Below are 14,824 nucleotides of genomic sequence, written 5' to 3'. Positions count from 1 at the left end.
TTCGCCCTCTGACGAACCAAAGCTCACTCTTGGTTTGGTGATGGGAGATGGGAGTGGGCGTTGGTAGCCAGCCAACGCTGAGCCCTGATTCATTACGGCCTCCCCACGTTCACGTGGTAGCTTCTGTTACCACCACTGGGTGTGTGGGGGGGAGTGAACTGGGGCCTCATTCCGGAGCCTCCAGGCTTTGAGCCACCATCTTCTATTGTCTCGGTCCTGAATGTGTCTGTGCAGCCATCGGTTGACCATCTCTGTGCGATAGTTTTTCAGATTCTCACTTGCTGCGCATCCTGTGGTGTCTGATGCCAGAGAAACTGACCCAGGTGTGTCAGTTGGTTCCTTGGAGTTGGAACCCTTGGAAGAGGTGGTTCCACCTCTGGCCTCCAGCTGTGGTTTTCTTGTCTGGAGATGGACCTGTGTTGTCGCATTCTTTCCGTCAAAGAAGCCAGTACTCTTGGAAATGCTCTACTAATTTCAGAGCCTAAGGCCCAGGGAGTGCGCATGTGTATGTGCGTGTGCGTGGGTATGCGTGCATATGCGTGCGTGCGCGTGTGTGTGCGTGCGAGTGCCGATGTTTGCTAATAAGCTGCGGGCTGCTGGAAATCTTTTTTCTGTTCATATTCCGTGAGAGGGAAGATGTCCAGTGTCGCTATTCCTCTCCCATTTTTTAATTTAAATTTGTTGTTTGTTATTATTTATTTGTGTGCTTACTTTCACTGGAAGCTCCGTAACCTTACACATGAGCCGATTATGCTCAAGTCCCATGAAAAGAACACGGGGCCGGACAGTTCGGTGTGCTGGGGCTTCGTTACTTCAGGAAACCTCAGGATTGGAACCAGGATGGTCTGGTACCGTCAGAGGCCGGGGAAGGAAGGGCCGGTGACCATTGGTGAGTGTTAGAAAAGCCAGACAAAGCAGCCATCCGTAGTTCGAAGCCCGTCCATTTTTGTTTTTTGACAAGAACATGGTCAGGAGTGTGATCTGGCTTCCGTAACCCTCTTGTTTTCTTTGTGTTTAGTATACATTCGGCCTCAAGCGCTATTTCACATTGTTGTGTGTGTTCTTGTGCTGTGTGTGTCTGTGCTGTGTTGTTGTCCCTTCCCTGCGTTGTTTGGGTCTCTGAGGTAGGGACTGCCCAAAGCTGGCCCTGCCGTCTGCCACCAGTCCAGGCAGCCAGCCTTCACCCTTGGCCTTCCATCCATCAGCCTGCCCCCCACCCCACACCCCAGGTTTCCTGCTGCCTTCCAAGGGCCACACTAGCCCCTCCAGTGGCCTCTTTGCTGTATTCTTGCCCTGCAGGCATTGCGGCAATGGCCAGAGCCTTCTTGTTTTCTAAGCCTCAAAACCAAACACTTATCCTCTGGAATGGGGCCACTGCTCCCTGCCTCTTTGCTGCTCCTCATACCTGTGACCTTGCAGACAGAGGGATTATTTGTCCTGAGTGAAGCAGCAGCATGGGGGCGGGAAGGCACGTTAGTTCTGGATCCCAGCTGCTTTGCCACTGATGGGTGTGTCACCGCCCAGGGAACGCCAGCCAGTCAGATAGGGCTGACCCCGGCCGGATGGGGGGCACCCATGTCGATGAACCCTGCTCTCGCTCCACAGAAAAGCGACCCCCAAAATCATGTCAGTGTGAATTGTAAAGGAGGGTATATTTTTCTGGTGTGAATGCTGCCCAGCTGTTAAGAGTTGAGAAATTGCACAGCGTGCCAGTTAAGAACCTTCAATTTGGATTGAACCCTGGCTTGCGATTTTTTTTGCAGCATGACCTTTGGCAAATGGCTCTAATCTCTGCATATCTCAGTTTTCTTGTCTGTAAATTAGGTGTGATGATAGCACCCATGTAGGGCTGCAAGGAAGTCTGTGTGTGTGTGTGTGTGTGTGTGTGTGTGTGTGTGTGTGTGTGTTAGGGCCTAGTTCAGTACCTGGTCCACAGCAGCCTTTACATGTTAGCTATTTTTTTTTTTAAAGATTTTATTTATTTATTTATTTATTTGAGAGAGACCGAGAGAGAGAGCGAGTGAGCATGAGCAGAGGGAGGGGCAGAGGGAGAGGAGGAGCAGACTCCCCACTGAGCAGGGAGCTGATGTGGGGCTCAATCCCAGGACCCCACGATCATGACCTGAACCAAAGGCAGACGCTTAACTGACTGAGACACCCAGGCGCCCCTACACGTTCCCTCTTACCATGAAGAAGGTTAGCTGCTACTTGTCAGTACATGCAAATGTGTCAGGCAGTATGCTGTGTGCTTGCTATGGATTATGTTAATTAATCTTTATACAAAGTGGTTCTGAGAGAGGTGGTATTGATTTACACAGTGGTCAGGTTCCCTGAAATAATTTGAAATATATTTAGGATGGGTATATTTTCATTGTGGACGTTTAAAAAAGTTACACCCCAAAACACACACTCTCTCTTGCTCTCTCTTTCAGACACACATACCCCTAAAACAACTGAGTGTGGCATAAAAGCAGTACCTTTCATGACTGATGGATGATCCTGGGTGGAAGATTAGTTACTTGAGTTTGTCATTTGCCTTTTTTTTTTTTTTTTTTTTAAAAGAATGCCACAGCTTCCCGTGTTGTTTGGACTTGATAGACACATTTGTGTAAGGTTTCCAAAGCCCAGCTTTTCAGTCAGCAGGAAGCTGAGCACAATAATCCTCCTTTTTGTTTGCAGTGCTGAATCTTGGAGTCTACTCCTTGGCGTGGCGGGGGAAACCTTTCTACTCTACGCTCTGCCACTTAATCCCCAGGCAGCCTTGAAGAGATTATTAACTTGCTTAAATATGATTAAGGAGCTCCCTTTCTGTGGTCCAAAGAAACCACCACTCTGGTCATGAGGGTCTTTGTGGCCCGGTGTAGCCTTCTTCCTGCAGGAATCAAGTCTAGGGTACGGGGTCAATGCAGAGTGGCGATAGCCTACTGCAGCATGGGTAGGGGTGAGGGCTCCGTGCATCCTCACCCGTTTTGCGAAGGGGTGTGTCCTTCGTTCATGCTGTGGAAGCACCGTGCCTGGCACCAGTGAATGTTCTTCAACACGTGGAATGGGTTGTTGAGTTTCTCTGTTGAGAGTATATTCCTGGGTGTTCTTGAAAGAGATGAACGTAACAGAAGTGTTAAAATAATATACTATTACTGTAATCTATTACATGCTGTTCATACAACGGAAATGCTGTGTTGGGTTCTGGAACCTGAGTGCCTTCGTTGTGGCATATAAATAACCTTTGTTTTTTCTTATGATCATCTTCCCTATTTACCTTGGAATAATCCCTCCTTTCCCCCCTTTCCCTCCCTGGTGTGTTCTCCCCAGGGCTTAACTTCCAGGGGCTTCCTTCTTAACTACTTTTAGCTGAGAACAGAAGTAGCAGCTGGCTGGCAGTGGGCCCAAGGTTTGATATCTGGAGGAGGGCCTTTGTCAGGTGACTCGTTCCCTCCCTGTCCTGCCGCCTGGCTGGGCCTTACCTGGTGCTCCTGAGCTGGAGATGGAGCTGACCTGCTTAGGAGCAATCCTGTATTCCAGATGCAGGGTCTGATGCAGTGGTAAAGAAGTTGCTCTTTAAGGGGCGCCTGGGTAGCGCAGTCGTTAAGCGTCTGCCTTCGGCTCAGGGCATGATCCCGGCGTTCCGGGATCGAGTCCCACATCAGGCTCCTAGGCTGGGAGCCTGCTTCTTCCTCTCCCTCTCCCCTGCTGTGTTCCCTCTCTCGCTGGCTGTCTCTCTGTCACATAAATAAATAAATAAAAATCTTGAAAAAAAAAAAAGTTGCTCTTTAAAAATCTCTTCCTGGGACACCATTCTGCCTTCTGTAGTTTATGTACTGACAACTGAAACTCCAATATAACTCAGTTTCTTAATTGAGTTTCCCAGTGCTAATACATAAATATTGATTGGGAAAACATGACTTAACTGTTTTTGCAAACCCTAGATACTAAAAAAGAGAAGTTCTGGAGAAGATAAGGAACACTAAGTTTAAAGAATGTCTTGGCAGTTGTTAGAGGCGATTTTAATCAAATCCCAAACTAGTGTGTATGTCAGGTTCATAACCCTTTTTTGATGGTGACTATTGGGGTTAGTCCTGGTCAAATCCTGTGTTGTATACATTTTCTTCCACTGAGGAGTTAGGCCGCTTTCTAAACTTTCCCATAGATCTTGTTGCAGAGTGTGGGAGGTTTTGAGAGTCTCACAGTCTATGTAAATCTTCCATTGGCATTCTCAGATGTTCAGTGTGAGGTATGAGTCGACTGGTATTGTGGGTTTCTATACCACATCCAGCTCTTCCGTTGTGACTGAATGGCAGTTGGTTCCCTGGTTCACCCAACATACTCTGAACACATTCCACTCTTAGAGGACCGGGGCAGCTTCTGGAAAGGGCTTTTGAAGCAGATCAGGCAAGGATTTGGGCCCAGTAGGGCTGACTGTCCAGAATGGGAAAGAATGCATGTACCTTCAACCCTGTTGCTCACAGGAAAAAGTAACCATTTCTACGGAAACTGGAGTGTTTTTGAATCTTCATTGGTGGGCCTTTGCCCAGATGAAAATCTGATCTTTCGAAGAATGGGGAGCCATGCAGGACAAGTACATGTTCATGCAGAGATCGACTCCAAAGGCCAACAGGTCATTTGTCAGGTATAATCTATTGTCGTGTAAGTTAACGTCACTGCAGTAAAAACAGAGAGAGGGAGATAGAAGGAGGGAGGTGAGGGGACAGAGGGAACACACCACACGTGCAGTTAAGCTTTAGAGGTAAAGAATTTGAATCTGTTTCTAATCAGGCTCTGCACCAGTTTTATTTAACTCACATAATGGCTAGGCAGGGTTTGGGTATGGCATCTAAGAGATGAGACAGGTCACAGACATGAATGAGTGGAGTCAGGCTGCCAAAGGAAAAACACGTGGCCTGTCTAAAGCAGGCGATGACACTGTTGTCTTATTGGAGTGTGAACCTGGATCCTTGGATTTTTAGGGACAGGGCTGTCCAATAGAATTGTATTAGACTGTAGTAGGATTATAATAGCCATTGTATTGATGATGGAAATATTCCATATCTGCATCATCCAGTAAGGCAGCCACATGTGGCTATTGAGCACTGCAATGTGGCTGGTATGATTGAGGAACCATATTTTTTATTTTATTTCGATTGAATCAATTTAAACTTAAATAGCCATATGTAACTCGTGGCTACCACATTGGGCAGCACAGCTGTAGAAGGAGCCAGAATCTGGGTATTATGTACAATCTTCTGATTTTTAGGAGTTTGCAGTCTACATTTGGCTCATGGACTGTCACTTTACAGCCTCTACCCAGATGAAAATCAGAGGAGGATTTAAAATGTCCTGATACTTGGGCTTCGCTCTCAGATGGTCTGATTTAACTGCTCTGAAGTGGGGCTGGGCATCAGTATTTTCTAAAGCACCTAGGTTGATTCTAAGTGCAGACAGGGTCAGAAACCACCTCTTAGACCCTGAACATCAGAGGGTGACTGTACAAGATCCTTGTGGATTTTCAAATGTTCAGAAGCTACTGTAGTGTCCAGTTACTTTCAGTTTCTATACCTGTTCAATGAGGATGGTTATACCTGCCTCTTAGAGTAGTTGCAAAGACTAAATAAAATCTGTGAAATGAAAAGAACAAACTGAAATTGATACAGGTGCTAGACTTGGCTTACTTACTAAACGTCTTGCCTTCACAGATGAACCTCACCTCTGTGGGGGAGGAAGACTTTTTGCCAGCACCTTCTGAGGTTCTCCAGCGAGGGCCCTGTGAATTGGACTGACAAAAGGCAGTTAACAAGATAAAAACATACACATTTATTTCATATAAGTTTCATGCCAGATGGGAGCCTTTATAAGGAAATGAAGATTCTAAGAAATGGTCAAACCTGAGTGATTTTATAAGTTTTGATGAAGAGTGGAAAGTCATGGAAAAATGTGATGGGACAAAATGGTAGGAACTAAGGTAGTTACTGGGGGAAGTGTATCAAGGCCTGTTCGTTCAGATTCCTCTAGATATCCCTCTGAGGGCAGAGTCTTTCCTGCACCTGCTGCTTCTCAAATCCTTTCAGCTTAAAGTATTTCTTATGTCAAAGTGGCATATTTGGGGGCAGCATATCCTGATCCCCCTCACTACTTACAGGATTCAAACCTTGCCTCGGCAAAACCATGTGTTAACACTCGCCATGGACTCCAGAATTTCTTAAGAATAGTCTCAGTCAGGAGTGCTTAAATCTTCGAATGCCAACAGTCTTCTGAAGTCACACTCTACAGCAAGAATGGCAGATACAGGACAGACGTTGTGTGTTGACGTGTGTCTGTTAGATTCCAAAGCCAGTGCCACTCCCAGGGTAATAGGTGGAGTGGAATTCAAAGTAGAGAAAGCAAAGGAGGATAGGCCTTTTATAGTTTAAGGAGTGTTTTAGGCTTGTGTGTGTGTTTTTACTGAAAACAGCCAATGAGTTGCCGTTTGTCTGTAAATTCCACAGTGGAGGAGACTGGGTTTGCCTTGTTCATTGTGTTCCTCGGGCCCTGGACATTGTAGGGGCTCATTAAACCTTTGTTGAATAAGAGGATGAATTAGTGCCAACTGGGCCTTGCACCAAAGTGTTGGGATTATTTGAGAAAGATTGTTTTTATGTCTGTTCTCATAAAAGGTTTGGAGAGGTTAATTAGTTTTCCTTGGGTCACAGAGCTAAGTGGCAGAATTAGTATTTAAAAATCTGGTATTGTTCCTATAAGACCATGCTAACTTCATTGCCATAAATACGTGTACTAACAACACATATACAGACAAACAGATGCATACACAAAAAAAGAAAAAAATATATGTATACTAACCTCTAGGTAAAATCATTTCTAAAATGCGTGCAGTGGATCAAAGGGGGATCAACTGGGATTATGGATCTGGCAGGGATCAGCCCCAATCTATCACTTCCATAGTGAGGACATATCACTGAAAACTCTCAGGGATCAAAGACCTTTAGAGGGAAAAGATGTGTTTTGATATCCTTTATATCCAACAGTGTGCCCACTGCTGAACCCACAAGAGGAATCTAAGGAGCACCTACCGATCTGATTCAGAAAATATAAATAAGTATTCTCATACTTCTTTTTCAAGGAGGAGAGAGTGAAACACTTAACTTTTAGAAGTAAGCAGGCATGTTTTAAAATTTGTAGTCTTCTGCCAAGAAGTGATGAAAGGGGTGTTCAGACTCTCTTGCGATTGGTGTAATAGAGGTGGGTGCTTTCTTTCTGAAATGTACTGTTGTAACATCGCCCATTCCTGGTTCTCTTTTGGTTTATGCAAACCTCTAAACCTTTCACCAAAAAAAACCACAAAAAACCCAACACAACCCCCCCCCACATATACTGCATCCCTGACAAGCTAGAATCAGCAATTTAAAGCAGGGTCGGGCAAACTAGATCCTGTGTGCCACATCACCTCATTACTTGTCCATGAGCCGAGAATGTTTTTTTTTATACCAGTTGAAAAAAAGGAGTCAAGTTTCATGACGTGTAAAAATGAACATGAAATTCAGACATAAGGGTTCATCCATAAAGTTTTATTGGAACACAGCCAGCCCGTTAGTGTTAAGCTTTGGTCTGTGGCTAATTTTGGAGTCGAGTTGTTGTACCAGAGATCCAATGGCCCACAAAGCCTAGGATATTTACCCAATGACCTTTTACAGAAAAGTGTGCTTTGATAGAAAGGAAAGTAGGTTGGGTGGAAGTAGTGTAGGGACGGAGGTAAGGTGGAAAGTGTTTTTGCCTTACCTTTTCCCTGCTTTTGGTAAAACTTAAATGTTCCAAATGAATCTTTCTTTTGAAATTTTTTCCCCCCTCCCTCCTGAGTTTATGTATCCCTGAATTGAAAGTCTTGACTGGGGGGAGAAAAAAAAGAAAAAAAATGAACCATTGGTGATGGTGGAGGCCGCGGGAAGGAAGGCTTTGATGTTGTTGAGCAAGAGAATTCTTACGGCTCTCGCTGTCTTCTATGGCCCATCCCCAAAACCCTTACAATTTGGAATAGACAGTTTTTCTCTTTGCATCACATGGGGAACACAGTATGAGTGTGTTCATCTGACTGACTTTATTATGTATGCGGTGAAGAGTATTTGACGTGACACAGTGAGTCGTGCCAAGTTGCGTCGGCTGCGCTGCGTGCTTGTGCCTGGCTGACTCCTGGGGACGGCGGCTGGCCGGCCTTCGTGCTCAGGTGAGACTGCATTTTGCCCTTTCAAGGAGCCTATTGTATGGGGTTCACTTTGTATCCTGCGTCTGAAGCCCCACACCTTAGATTTAAAAACTATTCCAGGGAACTGAGACTTTTTCATTGAGAGCTTTGGATACCTAGCACTTCTGGGAAGTTGGTTCTATTTGTGTAGAGGAGCAGTGGTCTTGGAAGCCGAACGATGGCAACACGAATGAGGGCAATATGAGCCTTCCCAAGTCTAGCTTTGAGCACACTGTTCTTTCATTGGACCCGGCAAGTGCGATGAAAGCCCTGAGGGTCCCTCGGGTCCGCAGTTGCCTGGTGGTTGCCCACCTGGCTTAAGGTGTTGAGCTGAAAGTCTCTGGATGGTAGTGAAGGTGTCCACTGGATGAAAATCGTTCTGGACAACGGAAGGTCTGGATGTCTTGAAGTCACTGAACTCAGTGGTGAAGAAGTGTGGAATCAGAGACGGGGAGCTTTGCTTTTGCTCTCCCCTGTGTCTCATTTCTCTCCACATTCCTGCAGTGGCTTTACTTTGGAAAGAATTTAATTCTTATTATGGCCTTTACATTTTTCATACATGTTAGGGTTAGGGTCCAATTTTGTACATGTCCAGTTACATTCTCAGTTATGGTTGATTTTTAAAAAATCAAGTCACGAATAGACACTGTTTTGTTTCTTTCTTCACAACATCTTCATGCGTCTGACTTGGCCTTGGAAGTCTTTTGCCATTTTTCTTGATTAAAACGAAGGTTGGGCAGGGGAAGGATTTGAGTGTGATGAATTAATGAAGGGGGCAGCACACCCCAAATATCATTCATACGACTAGAGTCTACCTCACAAAGTTGTTAGAATCAAATGTAAAAGTGCTTCAGGAGATGGAAACTGCTACAGCTCTAACAATAGCCAAAAGGTGGAAACCGCCCACCGGCCCATCATGGCGTGAATGATAAATTGTGTTAGATACAGCAGGATATCATTCAACCAATGATATCCTGTTATCATTGAAGGAATGAAATACTGGTATTTGCTATGACTTGGATGAACCTTGAAAACATGATGCTACGTGAAAGTCGTACACAAAATGTCTCGTAGGATTCCGTTCATGTGAAACTTTCAGACTAGGTAATGTAGAGACATAGACACAAAAAGCAGGTCTGTGGTTGCTAGGAGTGGTGGGAGTGGGGAATGGAGACTCACTGCTTAATGGGCATGGGAGTTTATTTTAAAGAGATGAAAACATTTTGGTACTAGATAGAGGTGGTCACTGCACAACATTGTGAACGTACTAAATGCCTCTGAATTGTTCGCTTTAAAATGGTTAATTTTATGTTCTGTCAATTTCACTAACATTAAAAAATGTATTGGGGCGCCTGGACGGCTCACTTGGCTGGGTGGCCGACTCTCGGTTTGGGCTCAGGTCATGATCTTGGGGTCGTGGGATGGAGCCCCACATCGGGCTCTATGCTCAATGGGGGCCGGGGGGGTCTACTCCCCTGCCCTTCCCACCACTCACGCTTGCTTTCTCTCAAATCTTTTAATATATATACATATATATTTTTAAATTTTATTTTATTTACTGATTTATTTATATATTTATTTTTGCCATATTGCCAGGAGCTGGGGACCCTGAGTCTTGGATGATAGAACTTGGAGAAGTGGCAGTTGCAGGATTGGCTCCTGGGTTTTCCTGCACATCTTTATTATTTACACGTGATGTTTGCCGGCAGGGCGACGGGAGAAGCCAGCACAGTGGATAGGCTAGTGAAGGATCACTCTCCCTCTGGAAGCTTCATATCTACCTCTCAGTGGAAGACCCTTTCTTGACAGTATCTGCCATGGAGCAGAAGGGTTAGTTTCTGCTCTGATTCTTACTAGCTATGTATTTTGGGCCTGGTTATTTCCCCTAGCTCTTTGAGCTGCTTCTCTCTCTTTTAAAATAGAAATAGTAAGAATTATAAGAGGATCATTTAGAGTTCTTAATAAGATGTGCAGGCCCTGGGAGAGGTTTAGTAAATGTAGTCTGTTACACACCTGCTCCTTTTACAATCTGGTTCGTTACATTTCCCGGAAAGTTGTGAGGAAAAGCGGTGTGGCTTCAGAGGTCTGTCTGGGTAATGAGATGTCCTATGGGAGCCTCAGTCTATCTTAAGCCATGTTCCAGCTTGGATGGTTCGCGTTTTCCTCCTGCTGTCTGATGAGGATGAGCCTTCCTGTGTCTTGAGGGGCTGGGATTGCTCTCACAGTGGGGTGGCACCCATGACACCGAGGATACCTAACCGCTTACCAGCCATGTACCTTCTGCCATTTTTTCCGTGGCTCTGGCGTTTGGTTCCATGAAACAGGGCAGTGTTGGTGAAATGCTCTTAGGCTTTGAAAAAAGAAAGAAACAGTGCTTGCAGCTGCTTAACACGTCACAGTTCCCGCTTCATGATGCCCTAACAGGAGGCGAGAGAAATACTGCTTCCGATCTGGGTCTCCTTATCTTCCTGTAGTAACAGAAATTGAAGCAGCCCATCTGTGCTGCTTCAGAACAAACAACAATGAAGTCATAGTGCTTAAAATAGCGCAGGGTGGAAGGGCGGAGAGCAGCCTGCTTTGCCTGACCTCCCTTGGGGACTGTCACACAGCATTTCGGGATCTCGGCCTGGCGCTGGGTTCACTTGGCGTGTCCGCACGTCTGGGTCCCGCATGTCCTTGTGAGCAACTCGCAGCAGCCTCGGTGATTTTCTTCAAGAGGAACATACCGTGTGAAGGCAGGTGTGGTCTCCTCTTTGGCTTCGTATTTCATTTTATGTGGCTTTCCCTCTTCATCTCTACTGCGCTGTCATCACACATTTTGGTACCGCTTTAAGACACAGCTCACCTTACTAACAGAACACACCCAGTCCAGTGTGGCATGTAGAGGAACTAAGTTGCCTAACTTGCGGAAACCCTGATGGAAACCCTGGCCGCTTAGTCCAGAGCCAAGGGCATGGATTTGGTTCCTGAGGTTTAAATCAAGTGGAAAGGACTAGGTCACCTTCCTTCTCTTTCCTGGACGATACGTAAAAGGTCACAGTTCTCCATGAGGCCCTTCTCCATATTTTTAAGTGGATGAAAATAATATTACCGGGTTAATGCTATCTTTGTGTCCCTTAGCATCTGGGTGCATCTTATTATTTCAGTCCACACATGCTGAAAAAAAGTACATCCTCAATTAGCATTCTTTGAGAACCATGTATTCCAGTTCATTCGTAGAGAGGTTGTCTGGGCATGACTGTCTGACTTCCCTAAAACTTCTACAGAGTAGTATCTACTGAGTGTACAGACATGTACCCTTGGTGTGTGTTGTGATGCTTAGGCATTTTTCTGTGAGGTCACCGAATAGAGCAAAATCGAGCTTTTGTCTGTCTTATGATTGTCTTATACAAATAGTGTTGATCATGGCGTGTTTACGAATGGAGGATCTCAATCTTCTTAAGTGATGTTTATTAAAGAAATGGAGGTTGATCGTGGCAGGTGTTTCTTGGGGCAGGATGCTGGGTTCTTAATTAAGTTGGTGGTTATATAACGAATATCTGGTGTTCCTTGTCCAAGAGCTGTTATTTGAAGGCAGCTATCCACAGTCAAAAAATCTCACACTTGGACTTGGGACATCTTGAACTAATTTGCTGCTGCCGTGAATCCTTCTCCAGAGTTTGAGCCACCAGTGGGAATGCGAATGTCCTGGAATACTCTCTCTACTTTGGTCTTCTGAAAAGTTAGCTTTCTTTTCTTTTCTTTCTTTTTTTAAAGATTTTATTTATTTTCGGGGGAGAGAGAGAGCAAGTATGAGCGAGGGGAGGGGCGGAGGGGGAGGGAGAGAGAGAGAATCCCAGGCAGGCTCTGTCCTGCGTGTGGAGCCCAAAGTGGGACTCAGTCTCACCACCCTGAGATCATGACCTGAACAGAAACCAAGAGTCAGACTCTTAACTGACTGAGCCACCCAGGCACCCCATGAAAAGTTATCTTTCTTTATGGAAACTCTGGGTGTCCCCAGGTTCTCATGCTATAAAGTTTTAGAAGACAAGGCAGCCAGTGAAGGCGAGAATAGTAAAGGAAGGCTTCATGAAAGAAATGTGACTTTTCTGGTCCTGCAGGGACTCCATTTGGGTAGAAAGAGGGAGGACGGCTTGGCACTAATGAGGGCCATGTGGAGACTCCTCTCTGGAGGGGAGAGTGGGTGAGTCGGAAGCAATGAGAGAAGAGAGGTTAGCACAGTCAGAGAGGTAGGGGAAGCTCTGATTTTGGAAGAGGGCTGTGTGGAGGGTTCTTGAGATGAGAAGTGCCATGGGGAGAGAAGTATTTAAGGAGGGTAGCCTGACGTGAGGGACTGGAGCAGCCCAGACCCAAAGACTGTATCAGCAGTAGGAATGCAGAGGCACTCAGAGCACAAAACTGAAAAGGCGCGTGTCCTAGAAGGTCTCACGGGAACTGGTCACAATGGAAAATTAAGGCTGCCTGAGTTTTGTACCGAAAATGGCCTCTGTGTGTTTTGTTTCGACGGCCAGGCCTTTTGGCACTCGTGGGCTCGTACCCCAAGCCTCGTGAAAGAGATGATTTGAAGTCTTCAGAGGCTGGAGAGCCCTGAAGCCACCTCTTTCATCCACAGTCTCTGGAGTTTTCTTCTTTAACCACTTTAGAGACAGGATGAATTGGTTTCTTAGTAATTAAGCACTCACAGTTCTTTTTACTGCTCCTCCTTAACCTCTGACGCTTACTGCTCCAGTATAACCATGCAAAGATGATGATGTGGTGAATGCTCTTGGTAGCCCCTAGGGTGCTGTACAAATGGTGTTTATCATAAGCCCACTTCCTTATGTTTATCCTCTCAAACCATCAGTTCTAAGTGTATCATGTTTGCTGAGCTCGTCCGCTCGTTTGCTATTTAAAGGAGTAGCTCTGTGTGGATTTGTAAGACTCCTTTGCAGGTAGGACACAATCAGAAGTCCCCTGTGGGCTCCCGGGCTGCATGGGAGGCCCCTGCTAGCCTCCTCCCCTCCCCCAGCACTTGTTCCCATTGTTTGTTGTGCTCAACCCTAAGGACCCAGCTCCTTTCCGCCCCAGGATCACTGGCAGGATATATACTTGCAGTTCCCTCTGCCTGAAAGATTCCTGCCAAGCTTTAGTACAAGTTTAGGCTCAAATGTAACATCAAAAAGGCCTTCTCTGAGCGCCCACCCATCCCAGGTTAAATACCCCATCCTCCTTCCTGTATGCCCCCCCCAACCTTCCCTCTCTTTTCCACTGTGCTGTTTTATGGCTCTTGGAATTATATGAAATTCTTATTTGCATGACCTCTTGGATCTGTTTCCAGTCCACTAGCATGTAAGCTTCACGAGGACAGAACTCTGTGTACCTCTGTATCCACAGTACCTGGCATTCAGTAGAGATTCATTGAATGAATGAATGAATGAATGCATAAGAACTTTTAAATGAATGGACTTAAAAATAGCTTGTGCTTGCAGAGACATCCTTCTGTGGAGATGATATTTGGATACTATTAGTAGGGCAGGAGCGAGACGCTTGTACCATCTGCCTTTACGTAGCTTAGGGAGACTTGAGTGCTGTAGCTACCCATATTCTTTCACCAGGACTAAACTAAGAAGAGCAAATATTAACTTTGCTTCGTCAAGTGGAACCAGCTAGATTAAGCACATGAGCTACAGAGGTCATCGCTTTGCCTTGTATCCCTGAGTGTGTGTAGACAGAGACGCCAAAACTATGTGGCTCACTGTCTTTCACTCATTTGTGACTGGGACCTTTTGTAGTCCTGTAGCATCATATAAAACAGACAAAAATCATAGTTCCTTGAATATATTCCCTAACTAGCTCTTCGCTGCCCCCCCGCCATCCCCAGTCCAAGAAATCTGGGCTTTATCTAAAGGACTTGTTTCTCTATTTCAGATGTCTGTCATTAAAAGTATGTATATCAAGTTTGGAGCAAGCTGTCTCATAAAAGCTGGACAGTGAGGTTGTCTCAGCCTGTGCAAACATCAGAGCCAAACACGTTTTATTTACCCCTTGGTTAGCGTCATTTGTCACGGTATCTCTGTGTAGTAAGTTGGTGACACCCACGCAGTTTCTCAGGCTGTGCTTTCTGCTAATTGTTTGTTTAATTAGAAAATGAGTAAGTATTTATAGAGAAAATAGAATCTAAAACTGTGGGGATGAAACCTTTTCTAATTGTACTGTGTTATCATGGTGTCCTAGGGATTGCATTTTTGGAGGGTGGAGGTGGTTGGGGGTCTTATTTTGCTGCTTGGTGTTTACCGAGAGATCATTTCGCGCTCAGCATTTTGAGCGGAGCAACGTGAAATCCAGTGGCAGTAAACCCAGTTGGAAAAGAGTTTCAAAGCCAGATACAGTCAAAATGTCTGTGTAAACCATGAGGCTTGTGTTCACTCAGCAGCTTTGATGGGGAATGTGATGTATCCAGGGCCTCACGGAGGGTACGGAGCTGTGTGGGAAAGAGCCCGTGGGTACCAAAAGGTGTTTCTTTTCCATCACAGGAACACAGTGAGTCAGACCTTGATGAGCTTTGTAGAATTTGCTGGTAAAAGCTTGTGTCGGGTGAGGTCCTGTAGATCTAGCTAA

At 45.5% G+C, this 14,824-nt stretch overlaps 1 protein-coding gene across 14 annotated transcripts in view; it reads left to right on the top strand.

The window, feature by feature from the left end:
- Positions 1-14,824, top strand: part of MTSS1 (MTSS I-BAR domain containing 1) — a 157,465-nt gene that overhangs the window by 44,010 nt on the left and 98,631 nt on the right. The window contains exon 1 of one of the 14 annotated variants that reach the window (XM_034668599.1): positions 10,748-10,966. The exons of the other annotated variants lie outside the window; for them this stretch is intronic. The gene's annotated coding sequence lies outside the window, so the exon portion shown is untranslated. Of the gene's footprint in view, positions 1-10,747; positions 10,967-14,824 lie in introns of those variants that run through there. 14 annotated transcript variants of the gene reach the window in all.

This window comes from Ailuropoda melanoleuca, chromosome 9 (genome assembly GCF_002007445.2).
Source record: "Ailuropoda melanoleuca isolate Jingjing chromosome 9, ASM200744v2, whole genome shotgun sequence".
NCBI lineage: Eukaryota > Metazoa > Chordata > Mammalia > Carnivora > Ursidae > Ailuropoda > Ailuropoda melanoleuca.
This window is presented reverse-complemented; position numbering and strand designations above follow the sequence as displayed.